Raw genomic sequence first — 27,354 nt, 5'->3', positions numbered from 1 at the left:
AATCAACAGTTGTTTTCCAAAAGTGGAATATGACCTGCCATGTTTATAAGAACTAGTCAGCAAGTTGGTCATTAGAAAAGTTTTGCTCCATTGTGACTACAGATTTCGTTATGTTTGTTATGTTTGTAGGTGTTTTCCTGCTGAAGTAAAAGTAAATCCTCTGGAAATTGCATTATGTAGAAGTGATTAAAAGGTCCCATACCTGCAGTCATTTTCAGAACTCACGTTAATCCGACTTTAGCCCCAAATAGAATTTGAAGTAGTCCTGGGTTAATCTTTTTCAGTCCCCAGGATTACGATGCTATTAGTTTTAACTGAAAAATGGAGTCTGCAACCTTTGTTATCTGTTTCCATTTCAAATGTCTAGTGACTGGTACAGTAAGCTAATGGAAGTTCATTCAGTCACTTCTAACTGAAAATGCTAAACTTTCAGCTTTGACATATCTTACACTCTTACGTACAAAGGCTGTAACTTTAGCCATTCAGTCATTGTCCGAGATAGTCTTTAACTTTTTGCTTCTTTGATTTTATCTACAACTCAAAGGACAAAAGACTGCTAGTAGCAGAAGTACTTTTGTGAAGCATCTATTTTGACATCTTTAGTACTTTGATAAGTACCCTTGCTCTGGTTTTTAGGAAATTTAGACAAAAGACGTTAACTGTCTACACTTATCTCACCAATTCGGGTGAAATCTGTTGGAAATATGTTCCTGTATATAGCATAACATGGAAGACAAAGGAGATGTCCCCCTAAGTTCCCATTTCAGAAGCTGCTCACGTCTGAGTGTTTGTGTGTTCGTGTACCCACTTAATGTTATCTCTCCATTTATCTCTTCATCCTGTAGGGCTGAAATGTAATCAGTATTGTACCTGTCGGAGGCTTGTTATCTGTGAGGTGCGTGTCGCCGGCACGTGGCGGCAAGAGCTTTGTTCTCGGTCCCGGGATGCAGCAGCACTAACGCAGATTCTTTGTAACCCTCAAGCTCTAATGGAGCGGAAAAATTTGATGAATTCTTAAGTAGCCACGTCTGAACACAAAAAGTGAAGCTCTGAAATGTTTGAACACAGTGTGTGTTTAAGTCTGAGTAAAGTTTACCTGTTCCCCATTGATTTCAACTTGGATAGTGTCTGAATTTCTGAATATATTAATAAAAGCTCAATACTCTGAGACCCCATGGTCAAACATCACATAATTTTGCATTTTTGAAAGCATGTACATTTCAGAAATGATACATTACAATGAATGCAACTCTCTTAGTATCGGTGTCAGAATGTAAAGAAAAGAGTCTACTAGTACTAGCGGTCAAGGTTTTCAGTAAATTTACTTTAAGAAAACATAATGTGTGGTCTTAACGGTACTTTTAGTTTAAAATGATACAATTTAGGTAATCTATTCAAGAAATGATGAAACCTTGAGTGTTCACAAGAGAAACCTTGTTAGACACAAATGGAATTTGCAAATTGAGCCTGCTTTTGTTGTTGATCTGAGGCAAAGCTCATTTCTGACATTTAATTGGAACTGAACATTGATATATACAATACAAAGTCATCAATAGATATATCTTGATTTTTGAATGAATGCAAAACAACAATGCCATGCAAAACTTTCTCTTCATGCGCCGTTTGTTAAATCATCTGTGATAAAGGTCCAATTTAGAGGGGGAGTTGCCATATGGTTAAAAATGTGCATTTAGATAGAGAACAAGACACTTTCTTCTTGTTGGTTTTGTACTATTTTGAGATGAAATTGATGACAGCATAGCACATGTACAACACAGTGTTGAAACACCTTTGACTTCACAGTGAACAGTTGTATGTTATGTATTCACAAACCTCCATAAAGAACAAAGGAAAGGGAAGGCGGATGTAATAATGACATGAATCAGTGCTGCGATCCTTATCTTCGGTTATGTTTCACTACGTACCAGCTGTCCTGGACATAATCATGAACTAATGATTCACAAAGTAACCTCTCTGTCACTTCAAGTGACGCTTGTATAGAACGTTTACATTTTACATGGATTATACTATACTTTTGAGCTTATCTTTAAGTTTTGCAGTACCAGTGATATCATGGACCTGTTCAGTGTCACAAATAGACAAGATATGTCCTAAGGCAACTTACAAATATTTCTGCTGCTTAAGAATGTACTGTAGATGGAATCATGTGGAGTGTAGTGCATTGAAACTTAACTTAAATGGCAGATTCTTATGCCTTTGTTTGCTTCTTAAAGTTGTATCATCGACGGTTGATGCTTGTTTACATTTCTGTAATGTGTCCCACCAATATTGTACACAACAGTGTTGTATTGTACACAGATGAGTTTTGTGCAGATGGGAAGATAAAGGTGTGAATGCCTGGGTAGGTGCTTAGATCATTCCATAGATTGTACTTCATTCTTTTACAATCATGATAGCCTTAAGAAAGAGAGAATGATTTATGTTTTAAAGTTCACACCATCTATCACTTTGAGGGAAACTTGGTCTTGTGTCTTTAATATGTTTCGCATTTTACATTCTAGAAAGCAAGTTTTGCTGCAGTTTGTTTACATTCTGCCAGGAGAAGACTTCATATTTCAAATGCTTCATTTTCTGTGTAACGACAAATTGCCTGCAGGTTGACTGAAAGAATATGTGGTATAAAAGTGAGTAACTTTGAATGTAAGAACTTCTGGTGAGGCATAAATTTAATCACTCTTACACAAATGAAAATTGTACATGTGCTTAAAATGATTCTTTTCTCAGGAAACCAACTCAGCTTTGGCCTAATGTGAGAGATTTAGGGTATTCGTTTCATGTTTTCATTGTTTGTTGGCAGGTCAATTGGAAATGGAAATGCAATTTTGAATTAATCTCCAAGCAGATCCTACGGTAGCAAAAGATAGTATCAAAAGCTGCCAGAGGAGTGAGCCCATCCGCGGCCTAGGAGTGTGTTTGGCTACCGGAGTGTGTGAGATCCTGTATGCTAAGCCTACGGTAGGATCTGTTTGGAGATTAATTTTGAATGGCACGTCTATTCTAGTCAATTCCTCCTGAAGGCATGAATTCAAAGTGGCATTCTGGCATATCAGTTTACCTGATCATAAATAGAGCTTGGCTGTGAAGAAGGCATTAACCCTTATCTAGGTAAAGCTCCCGAGGGACAATTTAGAACATGAATGCATCAGAACAGTGAAATGTTAGGATTCATCAAGGTGACATTTGAATATTGTGACCTGATTACTGAAGAAAACCCCTATTGAAGACACATTAGAATGTTAGATCGTGACTTAAGATAAAAGTGAGAGCTGACAGAGGGGTGAGGAGGGGTTAAGGGTCTGTTTACTTTTCTCTGTCATTAAGATCTGACCTTTGTGACCTTGGAGAAAACCACCTGAGGTCCCACCCAGGTGAGAACAATGGGATGGTCTCTCCTGCGACATACCTGTCCTGTAGGCTGTGTCTTGACTGGGTGCACCATATAAGCCCTTCCCTCTCCTGATCACTGTCCATAAAAATCAATGTCTGGCAGTGTACTGCAATTGTGTGGTCGAACAATAGAAAGCTTTGTTCAATTAAACATAAGCTTGGAGTATTGGCACACATTCAACATACAATCTCTCAGTGATGGTGGTAAATAGCACAAGCATTTATTGCTGTTATGTACTTCGTTTCTACAATTACACTCAATAACATTCCTGTTAAGCCTGAAAAACAATGGTTCTGATTTCTCTGTGTCAGTTAAAACAATTTTTGTCACTCTTTAAAAGCAAATAAGGAAGAAACACTAATGCTAGATGTGTATTGTGTGTTTTTAGTTCATATAAGGTTATACGGATATAAAATCTACTTCAAATTTATCGTACTTGCTCTGACATTGGAAGCTTAGAAGATAGACAAAATGTAATTTCTGTCATTCATGTCATAATATTTGTTTAGCAACAGGACAGTAGACAGGATTTTAGTGTCATCTAGGATGATCCTTGTTTTAAGCCCTCTTTATGCACCTGTCAGTGAACATCTGCATTTAAGGGTCAGGCCAAATGACAGGTCGTCGCATTTACCTGAAATTTGAAGAGTCTTGACAAAATCACTACCTTGTATATATTGCACAATTCTTCAAGTTGAGAATATTCCAAATTGTCATGCATGCCTAATTGCTTGTTTTCAATTACACAGTCATTTATACTATCATGTATATTCATGTGTCCTTGCAGTGTTGCCCAAGATGGCGGACTCAAGGACAATCCCATCATGTTCTCCCCCTCCCTTTGTTTTCCATAAACCCTTGCGGCTTCCCAGTTACACTGCTTAGTGTCTGACACACGTAAAGATGTCACGGTAAGAAATGACCACTGCGGGGGAAAGGTATTATCTGGACACATCTGACCTTCTGGAAGCTTACCTGGCTTAACTGCCAAGGTGAGAGAGATCAAGGTGGATCACAGGAATGATGGGACTATCACTGTTGTCTTTCTTCTGCCTTAAGTGCGATGACGTGATCAAGATAATGATACCGGTAGTTCACTTTTCAAAAGTGATGGACTTCTGTGAGCAAAAGCTATATCCTTTATTAATTTGTCCTTGACGAGATTTTGCTTAAAGGGAAGTAGACCCAAGTGAGAACACCAACTTTTTCTTGCTGGCAAATTCCTGCCAAATCCACATGTATGTGAAAGATGTACTTCTAAACAATTGGCTGAACATAATGACAGAGCTTGCAGTAAACATAATCTGCCTTCTGGCCCAATTCTTTTCTTTTTTTCATCCAGCTGGCACGTCTGCTTAGAGACTAGATAACACCTAGAATCTGAGGTACCAGTGTGTGGTCAAAGGTTATTAGGATAGTGTGCGGTTGTTCTTGACACTAATGACTTCACCACTTGAGTGATCATTGATTGATTCAAGCCATGATGCTTCAAGTCTCTTCGTTCTGCTGACATGTAGTATGTACACCTGTGTTTAGGAAAATGTCAGATCCGGTGGCATTGACAATACTGGCCTTTGTGTGTTGTCTGCTGATATGTGGGTGTAGGGCGATGGAGTCAGGGCCTCAGAGATCAGTCAGTGTCTGCTGGGTGTGTACAGGTGTCATCTCCACAGTGGTCGCTGTCTCTTAAGTCATGGTAAAGTGAACATGGCCATTACATTATTATACAGTGTATGCCTCCATTTCAGACAAAGCATAATGGTCTATTAATGTCTGTTGATTGTATTTTCATTTTTTTTTAATGCTCTTCCTTATGATTTTTATATATTTATGCCTCCATTTTAGATGAAGTATGAAATGATCAATTTGTCTTTTGATTTCTTGCTCTCCTGTACGATTTTTCAATTTGATTGCTCTACTTATGGTCGAAGTGAACATATATAAACAGCCTCTATTTCAGATGCACATGCTATTAAAGTTTGCCTTCAACCCATATCTGTCATTTTTGAAAACAGGATACTTATGGACATCAAGTCGACAGACGATGGTTTCAAATTACAGTATTTTCAAAATATTGCAGAAACCACAGTCTGTCAACTTGATATCCCTGAATACCATGTTTTAAAAACATGGCTAACATCCATTGGCATAATACCGGCAGTAATACTTATACCGGTAAATGACATAAACGATAAATTTTCGGTGATCCACTAGCGCAGCAACAGTAATTTCCGAGGTATGCACACTTCAGACATCCACGTATTTCACACATTTTCAAAAAGGCTTTCGATTACAGTGCATTCTAAAATGCCCCTGCTATCCCCAAACTAGACGCTAGAGGGCCCAAACTTACGTAATTTTTTCCTGAGCACAAGAGCTATCTAATACTCAAAAATCTTGACCATAGCATGTTCAGAACACCGAGATGGCAAAACCAGAAGTTGCGCTGCAGTACCAAGGCCACACACCAGGGGGCCCAAAATTGACCTTGACCTTCGTCTTCCCAACCCCTACCTACATACCAAATATCATCGTAGTCCATCAAGAGGTTCTCAAGTTATGTTGACCACAAATATGCGGACACACAGACACACACACAAACACACACACAAACACACACACAGACACACTCAAAACTAACTATACCTCCATTTTTTCATGGAGGTAACAAGGCCAATAGTTTTCAGATCATTTTCAGGGCAGGCGAGCTCGTCGTGGGACGAACACACTATCACGTTCATCGCAAGATTTGTATTATTATTGCACCCCCTTCCAACCACGCGCCCGTTCTCCGTGCAATTCCGCGGTGTGTTCCAATTACGATATTATGTTTTTAGCAGGACAAGAGAGACAAAAAAAGATACACGGCAGAAGTGGCAAAGGTAAGCTGTAACAGCAACATGTAACTGGAGAAAATGATGCGTTGAGCATTTGCCAAATTAGTATTGCTTGAGAAATTGCAGTAAACCTGCCGGTATTATGCCAATGGATGTTATACCCCTTGTAGGTTACCCTGTGGATAAAGGTGAACAAACAGTTGAGTCACAAAGTTTACATCTACTTGTGCTGCCTTTTGATTTAATGGTCATTTCATGGTCTTCCTCTCTTTGTCAAAGCCAGAGTAATGTCATACGAACAAAACGTGTGGGACCGTGTGGCGCAATCGGCAGCATGCTTGACTCAGGTCCAGAAGGTCCTGAGTTCGAACCCCGCCGATCTTGTGCCCTTGGGAAAGTCACTTTACACGACTTTCCCCACTTCACTTAAGTGAAAAATGAATATATAGGCTACAAAGATCTTCAGCAAGTTGAAGTTGGTAGCCTCAAAACGAAAGAAGAAGAAGAAATGTTTGGTAAAATGCTGGGTGATTGTGTTAGTCAGATCATGTAGCATATATTGGGCTACGTAAACCAACTTTGTTGTTTTAGCACAGTATTCAATTTGTCATCCCTAATCTGCTGAAGAAAAGGCCTACAATGTATATGAAGTATTATTCCTTTCAACCAAACACATTATATAGATATAATGGCTTGTATAATGTCTTCGTTCCAACTTAAGTGCATGCTATCATCAGTAGACATTGATGGTAGTTTGACCCATTTGTTAACCCTTTCTATTGTAAAAGTCCCATCCATTGTCTGGCGACAGTATATGTCTGACCTGTTGTGCCATTTTGTTCTAGTGTAAATATCTCCGAGCGAAATGGAGTAATGAGGTGATGCATTATGTCTTCTGTCATCATTTTCGGAGCTGTCACAATAACTTAGTTAAGGTAGAATTGGCTGGTCAACTTTTACATATACCTGCTGACTTGAGTGTTTAACGCTTAGTTCACCTTTATCCGCAAGGTAACCCATATCTGTTGTTTTTAAAACAGGGCATTTAGGGATATCAAGTTTAAGCATTGAAGTTATTTTCAAAATATTGCAAGGCCCGTCGTCTTGATATTCCTTGATACCCTATTTTTAAATACAACGCATTTATTTATTGAAAATGACAACAAATCATTACACTGGGCCAGCCTAGGCAGGCTATGTAAGCTGATGACGGCTGACCCACAAAGATACAACAAACAAACAAATCTAAATTACACATATGCACAGAATGGGCCACATAAGCTACATAAGCTATGAGGAGTATAGATGGAAGGTGCTGTAAATCGGTTTGTTGATGTTAAAAATGAATGCAGAGCATCTGAGAGTTTTTGGTTTAATTTGTAGCAAAGTTATGACCAGGAGAACTCCGGTTGAGAGAGACTGGCCGATAAGTTGGTGCACTGTAGCAGCTAACGTTTGTCGTGCAGCCGTGTGCAGAGGACAGTGAAGTAGAAAGTGTGCAACCGTCTCGGACGTAGCACCACAAGCACAGCTCCGGGTTGTGATGTTGAACTTGGCCAACGTTGAGTTGAGCTGACACCAGCCAAGGCGTAGTCTGGTAGCAAGGATACAACGCATATAGGTTACCCCACGGGTAAAGGTGAACTAGCTTTATATGTTAGTTGTGAAATTGCTTTCCTATACTGACCCCACTATACCAACTGTTGTGAGTCTCAACTCAAGCTTGTTAAACAGTTACTCTTGTCTGATATTTCCTTGTCATTGGCAATTATTAGAATGGATGTCTCAAACCCACAAGGACCAGTCTTCTCTTCCATCACTGACTTTGTTATGTAATTTTATATTTCATTTTGGTATCTGAGGTACATTTATGTTGGTTGCATATAATTGCTCACCGACTTGAACAGATCTTGTGGAATGTGTGCATGCATGTCAGTCACTACCTGGGGGCTTGGCAGTACCAGACTTTTATTTGCAGCACATTTTGCTGCCCAATTAACATGTCAAACTCTGAGACATGATGAATTATGTTTGTTTTGCCCCTACATTAATTGACAAATGTTTTTTATTCTACACAATTCCCTCTCAGCTTCAACTTGCCACAAACCTTTTTCAAACATGTAGAGATAAAGGATAGGAATCTCTAACTTCTTGCCAGTATTTGTATCATAATTTTGGTTTGATAAGTTGATTAAAAGTCGCCAACTGGAAGTAAGTCGGGGTTTGATTTCAGAGCCATTGTTTTTGCTTAGCTTTAAAACAACCCTCGAGGCTTAGAGGTTGGAGCTTTTCATTCTTCTTTTCAATGAGGGATAATTCAGATGTAGACACTGCTGTTTCTTAGCTACATCTCACAAGAAAATGTGGCAATTCCCAACACTCTTGACTCTGAAATTTTCAGTCAATCGTTTTATTTTCTTTCAATAAGCATATGTCATACACCATGTTTCTTGAAGTTGTTTCCATTTACCTTCATCTATGAGAGTTGCAACAGGTGCAAGATGCTACACTTATGAGCCTGGGGGACTTCTTGTTGTATTGTCATTGCTCTGTACAAACCAACAGGCCAGTACAACACATTCATATCTCACTCATCTCCACATACAGGTTAGAAGATTGAAATATAATACTATGATAAGGACTCTCTTTGTTCTCGTTATCTTTTCTTGTAGTATCAGTTTCAAAGGAAGTGGGCATCCCACATCAACTCTATGTAATCTGGGAACCATCTTCGGGAAACAGATGGAAAAGACAATTGGTGTCAAAAGCCTTTCTTCACATCTATGGGTGAAGAAAGAAACATGCTTTGTTCGAAAGAAACATGGTGGAAGAGTGCAGGAAATAAGTTGTTTGTGCAGTCTTGTCTGTAAGCTATTCTTGTTTGTATGCTAGTGTAGTCATTACATTTACTATACAAGATAACATTATTAGTCCAAAATTGGGATGAAGAATAAAGGCCAAAGAAGTACAATCAACAAACAAGATGCAAAGTTTTTCTTTTCATCAATACTATCAAGAATATTTGTGCTAAGATGCAGACAATAACAATCATGAAACAGTTATTTCGTGGACACAAACATTTCAAAAAAAGTACTTCAATTTCATTGACAATGGAAACAATAATAAAGGGTTTTAATTTTTTCCATAAAAGATTATATAAAAGTGGACAATGTCCCTGATTGCAGAAAAACAAACCAGATTTATGGGTTGTCAAAATGTCAATGGCAGTCGCTTGGTCCGGTTTGGTGGAGCGGCTTTACTGGCAGATGTTGGGGCGCCATCCCCATTTCATGGTGCCTTCTGTAGATTTTAGCATCTCTGCACCCATTGTTGTACCTGGGCGTCTATCCGGGAGCGCTGCTCGGAATGATGCATGTGTGCCACATTTGTATTCATCCATCAAGTCTCACACGCTCCGACAACCGGCTCTGGTTTCACACAGGCAGTTGTTTTTACCTTTTTGCCACGGTTCCGACACAAAGGACATTCTGAATGGGACTTTTTCCTTCAAAACCCACACAGCAAACAAGCTGGCAATCCTCTTAAGTGTAAAATAAAAGATATGCTTTTCCTGTCATAGTATTTTAATGCATCTAGTCTTTCTCTCTAGATATAAGTACATCAACGGCCTGTGCAACAATTATTACATTATTGTATCACAGTAGCATGAGCCAGATTTGAGAGTGCCAGGCCACATACTATAGAAATGGAACTTTCATTTGCAAAGAAGCAAGTCTTGAAAAGATAAAACATTATTTCTAATGTCTTAGACATTTGAAGATTGCTAATAAAAGATCAACTCCCTTGCTCAAACTAGAGCTCGAGGATATGTCATGTAAAATCACACCAGTAAGTCAAAACCAAGTGAAATGCTTGTGTTGTTCCCTAAAAGTAGACTAAAGAAATAAAAGAAAAGTCAATATTTTGTAAAGGCTTATGAATATAAGTGATGCTTTAAAGGCTTAAAAGTTTAAGTGTAGCTGCTATTTATTCCATGTATGTAGATATGACTGTTCTATTTGTGAAAAGTTTAAATACATTTGATTAACAGTTTCTGTGCTTGGTTGATGTAACGAAGGCCTAGCCAACGTTCACACGACTAGGTGGTCTGGACCGTCATTATTTCTGACAGCTTCCAGGAATAATACACCAGCACGACTCATCTCGTTTTCATCCCCTGCCTTTGTCCTGACAGGAGCATAAAGGTTTTCAAAACTGCTTGACTGTGGAAGAAAAGCCTTAATCCAAGATGTTCCGGTGTCAGATTTCATTCAGGTCCGATTCCTGGGTGCTTCCCCGCTCCGCAACTCACAAAGAGTTTTGACACCAAAGGCTCAACAGGTGGCTACATTTTTATGACAATATACATCATCACCAGGTGAAAGGCACACAGCGAGTCCGCAAACCATTTTTCCCGTGTGCAAGCACCAAGAGACAACCGGGTTTCGGAATGATGGACAGAGTGAGGATTTTCACACGAGAGTCCCCAGAAGTTCTTTGTCATGAAAATGAGGTCATTGTCACACGTTTGGAAGAGGATGATTTGGAAGTCCATAAAAGTAGACGATGACGGAATGTTGGGATAATAAATTGTTTTCCATTCTCACCAACAGCTTCCTGCTTTGACTTGTGAAAAGGTCAGAGGGTTAGAGTTGAAAATTTGGGACATTGAAAATGTGAATTGCCACAAGTTGAAGAAATCATATCTTTTACAAGATGGCAATTTGAAACAGGTAAAACAATATTCCAAAATACAGTATTGACTATTGAGTGATGAGAAAAGACTCCTTATCCCTGGTACCAATAAACAATACATAACTTTTCATTGTATAAGCAATCACTGCCTAAAGGTGTGACAATCGCATTTTGTATGGCCTGCCAAATTCTGTGACATTTGCTGGAAAAGAAAGTGCAACAGATATGCCCACCATTTTCCTATACACAATTTTGTTGCTTTGTGCTCAGAATTAAAGGTACTCTCTTTGCTTAACTTTTCAACTAAGGTCATGTTATTCGCTTTGTCCACCCTTAACATGCACGTGGCTGAAAGCGAAGAATCGTGATCTACCGCAAGGTTCCGTGCTAAATTGAATTTGAGGTTAAATAAACTCTCACTGTGCAAATATTTGACCTTTCCCAAAAAGTCTCTCCATTTTGCCTCTGGCAAAGTGTGCTTTTTGTTGTCTGTTTTCCTTTTGTGAGGCGCTGCTCTATGAACCCACTGTTAGTCCGACTCTTTCATTCTTCCCCACCCATTGTAGCGTGGTGACCAACGCCTCCACATTATGTGCACCTGACCCTTCATTGTTTGTGCCACAGGCTGGTGCAGCCACACAAACACCTTTAAAGGCACAATCTGCACATGGCCGGTTTCCGTAATTCTGCACGGCGTCCCTCGTCCCTTTCATGTTACCTCTCCCCGTCCCTGCCGAGAGCTCGCCGCGACCCTCATTTACACCACCCCACTTGTTCTATTCTGTACTTCATTCTTGAGGACCCTGTCAAGAGCGGACGCGTTGGAGGCAGCTGAGAGGCATGTAGTGACCGATTGTCATCCCACACCGCCTTCTCTGCTGGACGTGCAACCCCCGCTGTAGCCACTGACCGTATGTCAAAGATAATAAGCACCTCTGTCACCGCTGTCTCCATTGAAGGGGGCACTAGTCATATTTCTCATCCATCCTTCCCTTACAGCCGTATCCTGACAAAGCCTCTCCAATTTCTACATCACCTTTTCATGACCCCTTACAAACAGGTAGTCTTCCTTTGCATCTTCATGTTTTGTATCCTTGTATCCATCAGTGGCTGTCCTCACCACACGTACAGTCTTTATGCGTACAGATGGATATGGACAGCGCCACCCAAGCTGCTCGCGTCCCTACGCGTGCCCCGACATTGCCACGTGCACCGCCTTTTGTAGGGACTTCGTATTTGCACTGCCATGCTTCCAAAACAAATATATGTTTTTAGAGACACACAGTTTATATCTACATGTTTGTGCTAACTTAAGAAACATTCTTTTTGACACGATTCTTGACAATCTTTCAACATTGGATCTTTTGAGGCTTTTACCTTCTAAAGTGCGAATAAGATATTTTCCTTCATTGTTTTGCCTTTGCACATTAAGAGAGATTATAAGTTCACCTTTGAAGCCCAATTGGTTAAATACTGCTACTTATTAAAACTTATTATTAACAAGAAGGTTCTCCCAGTACATTTATCTTTTGCATCTTTTGGACATCATGAAACAAAATGGTTCTGTCCCATTTCAGATTGCGATCTTCGCTCATCTTGACCAAGTTGGTCCCTTGGGTATAGCACAGTTCCGGTCACTAATGCGATGCCACATAAAGATAAGGCAAACAGTTTAAGTGAATACCTATGTGCAATAAAGGTGTGAATGGAGGTTTTAATGGCCTTTTAAAAGGTGGTTTGAGGACTTTTTCTGTCTGGTCCTTTGTCTGCTGAGACAGCGTGCATCATCACACTGTATTTAGATGGTTATCTCTTGATTTATTGGTGGCCTGTTTCGAGTAGGTAGGATTTTAGCCATAAAAGAAAAAAAAAACTTGATTCTTGTATCAGAAAAGTGGCATCCTTGATTCTTCATCCAGTCTTGCACTGTAGTCCTTTTATTCGACCAGACCTACGGATGTCAAGGTGTGTCATCTTTGGCCTTCTCTAATTCTCTGTGAGTAATTTCAACCATACAAGGACATGGACATAGTGACAAAATCTTCTTTCATCAGAGACATGGCATCCTTGATTCTCCATTGTAGTCCTTTTACTAAGACCAGACCTAGAGATGTCAAGGTGTGTCATCTAATAATTGGCCTTCTCTTGTTCTCTGCGAGTAATTTCATCAGATTGGAAAAAAACACCTCTTTTTCCTACGCCAAAAAATAGTTACTCAAGCAACTGGATATGGTTTTGGAAATGGTCAGACGTTTCAGATAGAATCCACTATCCTTCGTCAGTGACACTGAAGTGACCTGGAAGAAACAGGTCTTTTATACTCTAACTATGAATGAAGACAATTTCAGTCGTCCTTTTTCCTGATATCAACAAAACCACGGTGAGGTGAAGACAAGGTTGTTTTTGATAACCTTTTCACTTCATACATACTGGTTCACCAGTGCACAGAGCATTATTTGGTTTATCGTCAGTCGTCCCGCATCACGCGAAGGTCATGTGAGAGCACATAGATGCAGAGGTTAGATGGCAGTCTGCCAGATAGCCTGCCATTTGGGTTGACGATGTGTAGCTTGGGAAGGTGAAGGTCTTTTCTTTTTTTTTAACGAGATTGTTCAAGGCAGGGTCACAAGACCACTTCAAGGCAATGAACTAAGAAGTTGGAAACTGTGCATACGGAGATAGCAGTGGACATTTGTTTTGAAGGCTGATAAGTTGTAGATAGGAGGGAAACAAGAGTCGTCAAGTGAGTTCCATAATTTTGCTTTAGCCTGGGTACCATCCAGGTAGTAGCTTCTGCTACCTGTCTGGGGAACTGTAGATTAAAATCTTTTGGTGGTGACGTCAGTTAATGAGCAAATTAAGCATTAGGTTCTAGTGCGCTCGTTCGATGACAATTAAGGCCTTCCCGCAAATGGACGTGGGTGTTTCGGGTGTTGGAACGCCTGTTCAAATGAGCACTTCCTAAATTTGCTCATGTATAGGGACCAATCAGCTCCCTCGTTCAAAAATTTGGATGATTCCAGCCGTTAGAGATGTCAAGGTTCCCAGACGGAAGTAGCAGAGAAACGCAACCTAAAGTCTATAGTGTACGATAAAAGTTAGAGCGAGAATCGACTGTATACAGTGTATAATAAACATCAGAGCGAACTACTACTAGTACAAGTATACGGTTGGTACCAAGGCTAGTAGGTCTTCCCTGCTATATATTAAAATTAATGCACTATAATATGATCTAAAAATCTATTCCAAGCTAGTTTTGACACAGCAATGGTGTCTAACGCAAGTTCACCTTTATCCGTAGGGTTACCTTTATCCCTTCGTATTTAGGGATATCAAGTCGACAGATGATGGTTTCAAATTTGTAATATTTCGAAAATAGTACAATTTGAAACTACCGTTCATCGACTTGATATCCCTGGATACCCTGTTTAGCAACACAACGGATATAGGTTACCCCGCGGATAAAGGTGAAGTAACGTTGCCAGTTTTATTCTCACATTGGTGGAAATCTCCTGATTTGTTTCGGGTACTAGAATTTTGGTTTCCATTGGGCATTGTGCTCGAAGCACAAAACTTCAGCAGGGGTTAGTCATGGTGAATGTATTAAATAGTTGTGCACACAATGCCATTGTGATATGTTTAATCAATGTGACTTTTATCTGGACACTGGAATGTGCAGAAGAATGTAATAAGTCTGTTTCAAATATTCTTGTTATTAACGTATAACCAAGGAGGTTGATTAAAGACTTCAACCTCTTATGTGATGTTAGTTCACCTTTATCTGCGGGGTAACCTGTATCTGTTTGTTTTAAAAAACAGGTATTTGGGATATCAAGTGGATGGACGGTGGTTCTGCAATAGTTTGAAAATATCGTCATTTGTAACCACCTTCTGTCGACTTGATACCTCCAAATACCCTGCTTTATAAATTATAAGCAGCGGATATAGGTTACCCTGCAGGTATAGGTGAACTAGCGTTAATACCAACAATGTTTTTACATTACACCTGGATGATCCATTTGTATCAGGTGACGCCACCTACCGGTAAAAGAAGAAAAACAGTTTTACACTTAAGACTCTCGTAACCCTCTTTACTTCAAAGGAACAGGCAACATTCCCCTATCCAGAACAAATATATCATCTTTCATACCCAAATGTAATGGTATTTTGGCTTTATCTGTGGGGTAATTTTTATACGCTGTATTTACAGACGGGGTATTTAGGGATGTCAGTTTGACGGACGGTGTTTTCAAATTGCAATATCTTCAAAATTTTGTAATTTGAAACCACTGTCCATCAACTTGATACCCCTGAATACCCTTTATTAAAATAGAATGGACATAGGCTACCCCACGGATAAAGGTTACCCAGCATTATAATTTTCCATCATAGAGTGATTATAAGTGCATTAAGGGGGTTCATCTTACTGAAGCTGCATGCTTAACGAATTGATTGATAAAAAAATCTTCATACGCTTTGTATGTTTTGTTGCCTTTTTAGTCGTACTTGTAGGTTCTGCATGATATTCCCATTGCAGCCAGTTAACAGCACTTCGGATTACCGCACACTTCTGTTTATTGCACGGAATCCCAAAATCCCGAATCGGTGCAGTCCAGCTGGATAACTTATCATTTTTGCACAGAATACACTGGCAAATGGGGCGTGCAAGTAAAGGGCTTCTACTGCATACGGTCAAGTTATTCGATTTAGACCACAGCAGTGCCCACAATGTAACGTTACCACAGTCCAGTGAAAAAAACCCATAAATGACTGGAATATTGACATGTTTAATGTAATTTATCTGGCCTTGTCACAAGGTCTGTTGGTGTCTGAAAGAGAGTTCAGCTAAGAACATAATTTGAAGGAATGGAATCTTAGATATTTTGGCAGAAAATCAGATGTTGCTTTACCCAAGGACATTATATAGGGAAAATGGGGGATTAGAACCTGTAATAAGATGTAATGACAGTCTTGATGCCTTCCTGTGGCAAAATGAATTCTTCAAAAATTCTGAGCACAAGGTCTAAGGTCTGTCTTTTCTTTTGTCCCTTTGTGCTTTCACCTTTTGCCAAATTCCTGGGGGACAATGAAGGATATTTGTTATCAGATTTTTCTCTGGTGACATCCTGATGCTAGATTTAGCCGAGGCTGTCTCAAGCTTTAGATTCTTCGGTCCAGTGTTTGAAAGGAGTCCTCCTTATTGTTAAGTTTGCCAGTTTCAAACAAGAAACAGATATTCATTCAGACCCACAACCGAAGTGTGAAGATATAGGGAGGGGGCTGCAATCTAGATACATCTGTGCGTACACACATGCACACGCACGCACGCACGCAGCACATGCAGGCACACGTCGTGCACATGCACACACACGTACATACACAGACCTATGCACACACACAGAGGCATGCACAAATTCACACAAAAGTCCCTGTGCACAGATGGTGATATTTCAGCACCAAGGACAGGGCCACGTCTAGACAGATATCTTTAAACTCTTTTGCTCTTTTTGTCCTCTCCTGTTACCCCTCCACCTTAAAATCTCCCCCACAACAGTGCTGTCACCCATTGCGTGGCTGGTGTGCCTAAATGGTGGACAATACCAGCTGTTGACACTGGTTAAGCAGGCTGCCTAATTGTCTAGCCTCCGGCGAACAGGCCGTATAATTACCCGATAGCATCGCGGGGCAGGACTTTCCCACGCTCCCCAGCCTTCACTGCTTTAAATAGACAACTCCTGATCATGAACACACCTGTGCGACAATGTCAACATGACCAGCTGTATGGTAATGTCACCTGCAGTAGCCTTAAAGTCAACCTTTTCCAATGGTGAACATGCCCATACATGTGCGGGAATTTCACAACCTTTCACAAACAGTTTTTCTTGACAGATTTTAATGCTGTACCGTCACCATGTGGAAGGGCGTTTACTTCAGTGACGTATGCAAATGTGCTAAAGGACAAATACCATATGGTTCACAGGTAGATGGCATTGTTAAGTCCAACATGACATTTTGAGAGACAAAATGCTTGGGTTTGACTAAGCAGTCTTGATGCAAAACTTTTAGGAATGTCTTTTATGATAATCTTACTCAACAGCAAATGTGTGGACTTCTTTTTGTAACAATGGCCTTCAAAGAGAAAAATTCCAAAGTACAAATCTGTCATGTCTGAGCTTTTAGTTCAAAGGTCAGGTACTTTTATTCAGAGGGAAACTCCTCTGTCTATTGTTGTCTTAAGACAAGTCACAACATGTTCTCTGTCATGAAATGTCATCACTGGTACACCTGTCTATTGTAGGCATGTCCAGACAGGTATGAATTACTCCAAGGTGTGGTGGACCATATGGACTTGATTAAGATCATTTACTGACCTTTCTTGTTATCATTTGATTTTGATTTATTTGGATCCACAATTAGCTTGACATTTCTGCTAGCTATTCTTCCAGTGGTTATTTTCATTCACAATGTCTGGGCTCTAGGAACTACAAACACAGTTATCATAGAACAGAAAAGTAGTCCTTTTGAAATGTTGGGAGCCCTTAAAAGAGAGACAGGAAGACTTACCATATGAGGTTATCTTCTCATAGAATGGATGCCGGAAGATTTTACGGGTGTAGACATCTTTTAAAAAGCAGAATACAAGAACATGCCAATTTAAACTTTCCCTACACAAAGAATGGATGCTGGAAGATTATACGGGTTTAGACATCTTTAAGAAAGCGGGATACAAGAACGTGCCAATTCAAACTTTCCCTACAGGATGCCATTGTAACATTTTGAAAACATGACCCATCTAACTCTGCGTATATTGATCAAATAAATAAAAGCATTAACCTAGGAATGTACCATGTGAAAATTTGAAAATGATAACAGAGACACACAGGTGATTATCCACACAAGTATGTATTTAAGAGAAAAAAAAGTGCAGGCCAGGCAGACGGGTCGCCTTAAGCCCACCCTGTCTGCCTACCATTGTCTTCCAAGAGAGACGGATGCCAACAACAAATGTGTTGTAGCTGTCTGTCAATGATAGACTGTCATATTAACCAAGAAGGTTTTAAAAAAACTATGGACTAACTACATTCAAGGACATAATGTCCTTGCTACATTTTGAATGTCATTTTTTTACTTAAAAGTTTTATTTGAGGATATCCTAACTACATTGCACCTACTACACATGTATCACAAATCTTGAAAACGGCGGACTAACTCGAAGTAACTTAGGACTTTTTTTTAGTTCATAAATGCATAAACCACAGGTATGTATTCAGAGCACCACACAAGATTGTGGCCTCATGTATGCTGCATATATTAGAGCCATTTGAGGTATTGAGGCGAACCGAGAAATGCAGATAGATAGGAACTGAAAAACTTTTTTTTGCCTTTTTTGATTTGATAATGAGCAATGATTCAATGTCAGTTGCTCTGCAGCTAATACCTGCAAGATACTGAAACATAGAAAATTAGTATAATCAGCGGAAAGATTACTTACGAAACAGCGATACAGTGTGAGGAGGTCAGGGTAGGCTGTCAGTAATGATTTATGGTATCTATTGTCTCTTTACAGGTTTGTCATTGAAGGAGGTGACACCTGGAGGGACTTGCCCAGACATGCACGTATATCTACCTGCCAGGTGCTGGGTCGTTGACCTGTGATCAGAATACTCCATACAGCCTTGTCAAAAGCTGTCACTGTTGCATCTTTCTGTGACAGCCCCATGTTGTCTTCTGATACAGTTTGTAAAGAGCTATCTGATTGGCCAGTGTGTGTGGGTAATCTCCAAGCAGATCCTACAATGGCACAAGATAGTACCAAACTGTCCAGGAGATAGTCAGCCAAGCTGTGTCCATTTGTCCATTCCCCGGTAGCAAAACACACTCCTAAGCCGGTTTCACTCCTTTGCCAGCTTTTGATACTATCTTATGCTACCGTAGGATCTGCTTGGAGATTATGTGTGGGTGCCAGGAGAGAATGAGGTAATCTCCAAGCAGATCTTTGGGGGCAAAACCATGATGGCATGGAAGTACATGTAGCCAAGGAGGTTAAGCCTTTTTTTTTTATCCACCTTGATGTAGCACACTGGATGACAAAATTCTATACTCTTCACCAAACAAGGAATAATGCTCTCAAATGCCTGCTCTTTCCGCATGGCAATAGAATTATGGTATGTCTCAACAAACAGGACATCAAAACAACAGGAATATCAATCAAATATACAATTATTTTCCCTCTTGTTTTCTGTCCTTTCTTCCATTTTGTATTCTTTTCTCTTTTTTCCTTGCTGCTTTTTGTTTCTCTTTCAGTCATGAATATTGCTTCTTCCATTTTGATACATCTTTGTATAATTGACTTCTACGCAAAAGGAACATGATTACACTCTTGTAGACTTCTGTTTTGCTGGAAAATACTTTTGATGTTTAGGTCTCCAAATAAAGACACCTTAATGGGACTAAACAAGGATTGAGGAATGTTTCTTATTCTTTTACTGATCTGGTAAAAGTTCTAAACTGGAACTATGCGGCTCCAGATTACTCTCCAAGCAGAGGTTAGGCTCCGGCTGTTTTTTTTAACGTTTTTTAGTCGTTTTTATCGGGCTTTCTATTTTATATTTTATCTTGCTGTGTCAAAACCTATTTGGCTGGCGTACTTCAACAAAAATGACAAAATAGATAGCCCGATAAAAAAGACTAAAAAAAACGTTAAAAGACCAACTGGAGCCAAGGACTTTATCTTGCTGTGTCAAAACCTATTTGGCTGGCGTACTTCAACAAAAATGACAAAATAGATAGCCCGATAAAAAAGACTATAAAAAAACGTTAAAAGACCAACTGGAGCCAAGGATAACGTCCTTGCTGGAGCCTAACCTCTGCTTGGAGAGTAGCTCGAGATGTCACTGAGGGACGACTGCAGTGCGATAGATGACAGCTGACAGTCAAACGTTGATAAATCAATGTGGATTTAGCACACCTGTTCTTGTGTTATATCCTTTTAGTAGAGAGTTAAGCATGAGTGGATACGAAACTGATAATTTGGGTGTCAGAGGATGACCACCACAAGAAACCGCGGAACGAAAATTGTAGGGATGTGCTTTCCGCCTCCGGAGATTCCTCGGGCCGACAGCCTTACCTGACGGTCGGTTCGTCAGAAGGTGGTCTGGTTTCTATCGTACGGGAAGGAAGTCGACGCCCAGGATATTGTATGCCTTGTAACATTATTGAAAGTCCAGTGGAAAAATACTTTAGGGAAGCATCTATCTTCATCTACTGTCGGCAGTGCAGAAAAATGTCCCTTCATGTAGTAGATGACTACTCTCCAAGCAGAGGTTAGGCTCCGGCTGTTTTTTTAACGTTTTTTTAGTAGTTTTTATCGGGCTTTCTATTTTTTTTTATATCTTGCTGTGTCAAAACCTGTACTTCAAGAAAAATGACAAAAAAGAAAGCCCGATAAAAACGACTAAAAAAACAGCCGGAGCCTAACCTCTGCCTTGAGAGTAGTAGATGACATGAATCGTGAAATAAAGGAAAAGATTGAAGACTGCGGGGTGTAGAAAAGAAATGGCTGTTTTTTTTCGTTCGAACGTTCCCAACTTGTGTTAGGCTAACGTGATATTAACAGGGGCCCGGTCGGCCTGTTCGGGGAAACGAAAAATAAAAATGTATACGTAAACATATACACAAATGATGCTCACGACTATTCTCTATGTGTCTTGTGTAGTTTGGTGTCTTTTATACATACTATTTGTTCCTGAAATCTGCCCGGACGGGCCCCGGTTTGAAAATGTTTGAAAAATAAAAGCCAGCTCTGCTAAAAATCTGCATAGGGGGCTAAGATAGGAGCTAGACTTAGATTCCGTTCCTTTTCGGCAACATGCTTTTAGCGTTCATATTCCACGTAAATATTTAGTGTTTGATCTTATGTTGTTGTCCACAAAGCCTTGGGCGTTGGTTCCGTGTACAACAGGACAGAGAAAGCTATGGGTATTTATGAATAGCGAGTTCTCTACCGGATGAGGATGAGATAGGCAGGTGTGCGTGGGTGGATCGATATATAAGCCAATAAAGGGCAGGTGGAAAACGCGAAGTCTGTTGATGCAAAATATACGATAATGTGTTTCGATGTGGAGAATCCGGATGTTGTGACAGTGCATCACTCCTGCCTGCCCCTTCGACTTCATTATGGCAATTTTATGGAAAGATATTAATCTTTTGGCCGGTGTCTATTTGTGCTAGGTATTGAGGGTGCCGGTAAAAATCCCGGCTACTAGTAATCTCCGCGACCCAACTTATACTTGTAGAATACATGCTGGGCCAGCTGGGGTGACCTTTCCAAAACGGTCGGCGCCCGGCCGGGTCCGCGGTCCCTAGGTTAGCCCTAAACAATAGCCAATGGCTTGTCGGGTAACAGATAAAGAAATGAATAGAAAATAGGATATGAAAAACAATAAAGCACACGAAAAGCAACCACTGCTAGCTTAGTAGGTGTATGGAATTTGACGTTACATGCTAAATGAATTAGAGCTTTTTTTCTGTCACAGAAGCTACTTCATCAACATCGAAGCAAAATTTAAAGATACCCGTCAATCCAACAATTTTGTATCGCCAGGCTAGAAATTATATCAATCCTGTCACAGTGTGATTGATAGTCATAAAGTAAGATAGAAACTTATCATTGGCGTCTCTAATGACCCGGTTACATTTTGAGGACAGGAAGAAAGATATCAGAAAGCATTTTACATTAATACATTTATGATTTAAGATTACATTTAAGATTGTTCTTCATTTCTCGGTATGACACTCGTGTACGAAGTCTATTCTCCAAGAATTGGCTGGGTCGCGGGGACAGTAGTGGTCGGGATTTTTACCGGCGCGCTGGTTAGGGCTCCTATGGTAGCCTCTACCAGGCTCCGCAGGTCGCTGGAAGAAATAGTTGAAATTGGCCAAATGGACAGAAAAGACCAGAGGCGTTGGATGGCCGAGGAGTATGTCGCAAACTGTAAACTTTTTTTCCAGTGACCTGGGGAGCCTGGTAGAGGCTACTCCTTTGGCATTGGAGACGTTCTCTCGTTTCCTCACCGCTGTAAAGTCCGATGAATGCCAAACAAAACGATGTTTAGTCCGTCGCGACGTTCTTCCATCCTTTTGAGATCCCACTGACAGAAGACAACACCGCTTTTCAGGACGAGACAACCTAATTAAGAAAGACAAACTGCCCGTGTTGTTCCGTGTGGTGATTTTGTGTGGACCCCCTACCCTGGGCACGAGATGAGGCACCATTAGTGCTGTCGGGTGAATGAAGTTGTCCCAACGCCAGCCTCGGTGTCGTCTGGCATGTCGGTATGATAGCCCCTATAACTCCACCACATGTTGCCAAGCTTCGCCAATTTGCACGGTCGTAAAATTGATATATGCATGAGAATGCGAACTCCGAATTGGCTAGCCTCCGTCGCAGACTTCGAGCGGGTTTGGCTTTTATTTTATTTTAGGGGGGGGCGATTTTCAACGAGTTTGCCGTGAAAAAAAAGTTTGCCCCGTCCCCTCTTCGACAAACTCCCTTTCCCTACCCTTTCCCGGCAGAAGAGAACCTAGCCAACGTTGAAAATCGCGAACCACCGCCCCCCTCTAAAACCCTAAAATAAAAGCTTGACGAATTGGCTTGGTAGAATTCTACCAACATACTCACGCACAGGGATCCCCTTTAAAGGGTTCAAGAGCCTAGAAGTATGTTTGGTAATCACGAAAAAAACTTCGATGCAAAGCACGTTGTAGTCTTACTAATCATTGATTGAATCTATAGATTAAACAATGATTAAACTACAATAAAAATGGTACAACCGACATTCTGCAAATAGAAAAGGGGCACTCTTCCTGGCGCCCTGAAAATGTCCAAGTGAGCAGTTAGAATATTTCAGAACAAGGAAAACACTAGCTCAGCTTGAAAGGAAGTTGTTTTTATGTTATTATCTCTGCACGACACTGGAATAACGAACTGGGAAGACGTCTTCACTCCATCTCATGCTGACTCTAGCTTAGAAACCGGGACATACCGCAGGGAATAATGCCCGGAATGAGAGGTTTGCTTAACGTTTCTCTAGTTGTCCGTGTCGTCACGACTTGGTTAGCACAATGGGCGTTTTGAAAACTCAATACCGGCCTTTCTGTGCCAGAAGAGGAAAATTGCCCATTTTGTCTGAAACGATTGTTGTTTCGCGTAATGGGGCAGCAAGTGAAGTCGCACTGTCTGCATACTGAAGATGTTCAGCCAAGGACACTGACGCTTAGCATCAATCAAAAGCAAACGTCGAGAAAAACTGCATCGGTGCCGCAAACAGTTTGCAAATGCATTTTCAGTCCCATCAAGTGTAAGTATGGTAATTGTTGTATGTAGATATCTTGCAGTATTTTCCTCTCCTTTCAAAAAGCTACAACGCCGAAAAGTGTACAACTGCAAGGGCATCCCCGCACACATGCGCGTACAAAAACATACATAGGCGTGGTGATCAATAAGTTTTCGGCCTCAACCATAAATAATAAGCACAACAAAGATTTATATGTCAAGTATAAAATCTTTTTTAATCGTGTACCAAAATTCCAATGATTTTGATCATTACTTTCCTTAGCAGGCACCACCCAGATAAGATAGAGGGGGGGGGGGGGGCAGTTGAGCAAAATGGACCTGAGGTGTGAGGGTCAACTTGCTCTGCTTGAAAATGAAAGTCAGACACCCACTTCTTTCTACTTGACATAGGAAGGGAATCCTCATGAAACATTTTACACAATGTCTTCAAAGAATTAACGGCATGGGGAACTCGGCCCACACATGTCTGATCAAAGTTCACCCTTGTTTTTCTCACAATTTACCTACTGGTTACCAAAAAGACGTGGCCTGGAAAACAATGTCACATTCAGACGAAGAATCCAGTGTCCTGGACTGAATCGGCGCCGTATACGGAGCATTCCACACCCACGGACACACAACTTGACAAGACTTGGGTGGAATGTTACAAAACTTTCGCACGTTGTTGCCCAGCCCTGTCGGACAGGTTTCCTCTTGTACATGTCACATATACACTAGGGATCATCGGTAAACCGCCAACCAACCCGGGGTTAATGATGTCCTTTTTTTTCTCGCTAGGCATCGCTTGAATTTTTACGACCAAGTGAGAACTATTGGCTTCTCTGTAGAAGTGTTTGAGCTACTCTCAGAGCAGAGGTTTGGCTCTGACCAAGGACGTTATATGCTCTGACTTGCTTTGTGCGTTTTTTTTTTTTTTTTCAGGCGTTTTCATTCTTTTTTGCCAGTTACAGGACAGAAAACTGACAAAAAAGCCCCCTAAAACCCACATAACAAGTCGGAGCCTAATCTCAAAATCTTGAAGAGTTCGTTCATTTTAAAAAGCCTCTCTTTTTTTCCAGTCAGGGTTGATAGTATAAGGTACAACTGTTCATAGAAAATTCCACATAGGGAATAACTATTAGAAACTGGAGTCTGAAATTTAAGAAATATAGTACACAGGACTCAAAAATGAATCATAACTAAGGAGAATAGTCCACGCGTCCCACTGTTGCACAATTCTCGTGGTGAACAATTATCATTGAATGAATGAATGAATGAATGAAGACCTTTATTGTACATTCATACCCACTGGGTTTAGTACAGGTCACAACAAATGATACAACATGATATAATGATACAATGAATCTACACTACTCAAGGATCGTATTCTACTGCGTACATTCGGCTTCTTCTCGTTTCTTTGTGATATTGAAAATGTAAGAACAGATATGCTTTATAAGTAAAGGCTTGTCTAGATTCATAAGGAATATAAATTTGTCTATAATGAATGAAAGACCTTTATTGTACATTCATGCCTCGATGGGCTTGAATATAGTATTTGTTGTACTCAGTCACTCAGTCCTTGCTCAGCCCCACAGCTTTCTGTACAGACGTTTGGTTCAGGCGTTGATATGATTTCTGATTTCTACGCTAGTATTTCACGATGATTTCTTCTTAGCGCTTAATAATTAATGTCCTCTCCAAGAAGGTGAGACTATTTTCACCATGCCAAACGTTAGCCGTGGGTGGTGCATTCTTCTGGTATTTCTTCACTTATCCTTGAAATTCCTACCGCTCTTTCGAGGAATTTCTGCCCGGTAGTTTTTCTCACGTTGTTGCGACGCGATGTCTCGGTCACATTCAAACTCCAGACACACGCATCTTTTTGACCCCCTACCGCTACATACCCGGGAGCTAAGCCCTGTCGGCTCGTGTAGAATATTTCACGACTGGTTACGACATTTGGCGACCCTCGTTAGAAAAGTTCCGACGATCGGCGACATTAGACGCAAGCGGTGCTGTTGTTAGGCACGTGCGAAAAGTGACGCCTAGGTGCTAAATGACGTCCCTCTACACGTGTGGTCCAGGTGATCACAATACACACCTCCACGCACCTCACAACTATTTCATAAAATATACATTTCAAAGCTCCGGATCTATACAGGGTGAAAATTGTCCCGTATGCAGATTGACTTTTATAACGGCAATCGTCGATAACATCACCCGCGAGGGTTATTTGCGGAGGCTCAAATAGCCGCACACGCCACTTTGCATTTGAAATGATTCTGTGGATGAATGCCGTTTATGGTCAATATGTTTCTGTAAATTCGGGCGGCTGTTTAACTTTGAAGTCGGTACTCGCTTGTTTTCTTTATGCAACATCCTTGTATCACCAACTTCAAGTTTTCTCATTTTTCTAGAGACATATTTGAGCAGTTTGGCGTTTCGCAGGAAGAACGTTTGTTTTCTCAGCGCATTCGACCGTGTTGGATTTAAGTATCTGGAGTGGGGTATTACATGGTACATGAGTCTACTATGGCTTCACGTGTGTGTCGAGCACACACAAACCGAGACGGGGCCACACGCACTTGTTTGGCTTCCATTGTGCGGCACCGTGTACGCCTCAGTAAAAACACATTCGGAACTGATCTCCTTGGTATCGGCAGTAACCAAAACCTAGTCATTATTTCACTTTCCTTTGCCAGTTACGACGAAGATGTTGCCTCTAAAAACTTCGTCCCGTTTCAAATCTGTACACATCTAATGACATCTTGAATTAGATCACAATTTCCTGTGCGTTTGCAAGGACCTCATATAACGTCCTTTGCCAAACTATGAAAAAGAAACAATTTTCAATGTTCGTAGAAGTCACTTTCCTGTTAGATGAAAAAATGACTCTACGAACACCGATGCAAAGTTTTGAAACTACCAATACCAATTACCAATAAGATTTTTAGTCTCCTTGTAGTTACTTGATACTAGTCATATAATGCTTCTTTTTTTTCAGGCGTTTTATAGGGCTTTCTATTTTGTGAGGTTTTCTTTTCGTTCGTTTGGTCAAGGAGGTTAAAATAGGAAACCTCTGCTCCTTGGTTTGGCTAGGCCACCAAGTTGGGAAAAATAGGAATCAGCAATAGAACGTGAAGACGTTGTGCTTTACAATGCTATCTCAGAAAACTTCTGCTATGAAACCACTTCTGATGGCAGATTTGGGGCCGATACTGCGTTTCTTTGGCATTTCTAGTCCTCCCAAAATAAAGTACGTCTAGAGGGTTGTCTAGCGGCAAATTAATCAGGTCCATTAGACAAATGGGTCAAATTGAGACATTTGCATTCCTCTGAAAGGCCACATGGCTTCAAACGGTTAGCCGAAAAGTCCTTTGTTTTTTTGTTCGACGTCCAAATTGATTGTTGTTTTCACTTTATTGGGGCTATCTAGTGCAAACACTTCAGACAATGGTACTCGAGCGATTTCCATGTGTAAGTTTCCGACTATTGCCTTCTTTCTTGTACTGCCGCACTCATTTTGCGACGTCTTGCAAGACAATGGGATGATTTGAAGGCGCTCCGAGTCGGAAGGCAATGTCAACCCCATAAAAACATAACATTGAAATTAGAATTACTTTATGACATCACAGAGCAGTTGTTAAGACAGAATGTATTAAATCAATGATACCACAGATAGTCTGGACTCGTATCTATACGTACTGAAGCCGATAGATTCTTTTCAACGCAGCCTCTTGTGAAGCGGTTTCCGGGGGCAGTGTCGGCTGTCTTATCGCTAAGATTCAATTAAGAAATTACCTGATAAGATGTTCATCTAAGACGAGTTTCAATGACTCGCTATTGAAATTTGACCTGCTACCATCACCGTCTCATAAAAGACGATTTTAGATAGGAGAAATGTGTATTGTAGTGAGATTGTTACAGAGAGTTGTCTCAGTCCCCATATCGTTTAGTTAGAATGATTCAAACTATCGTGTGGAATAAAAAGCTAGCCTCCTTCACCGGCCTCTCTGGGAACCTTGACAATTTTTTCGCTTGGGAACCCGATTTCGCGTCGCCCGTACAAGCTTCCG

The 27,354-nt window shown here is 40.6% G+C and overlaps 1 long non-coding RNA gene across 1 annotated transcript in view; it reads left to right on the top strand.

Annotated features, from left to right (window-relative positions):
- LOC118429963 overlaps positions 1-19,404 on the top strand; it is a 36,474-nt gene extending 17,070 nt beyond the window's left edge. The window contains exon 3 of the long non-coding RNA XR_004832814.1: positions 18,509-19,404. This is a non-coding gene — a long non-coding RNA (uncharacterized LOC118429963). The remainder of the gene's footprint in view (positions 1-18,508) is intronic.
- The last annotated feature ends 7,950 nt before the right edge of the window (positions 19,405-27,354 follow it).

Source organism: Branchiostoma floridae, chromosome 14 (assembly GCF_000003815.2).
Source record: "Branchiostoma floridae strain S238N-H82 chromosome 14, Bfl_VNyyK, whole genome shotgun sequence".
Classification (NCBI taxonomy): domain Eukaryota; kingdom Metazoa; phylum Chordata; class Leptocardii; order Amphioxiformes; family Branchiostomatidae; genus Branchiostoma; species Branchiostoma floridae.
Note: the sequence above shows the minus strand (reverse complement) of the source record. Positions and strands in the feature narration are given on the sequence as shown.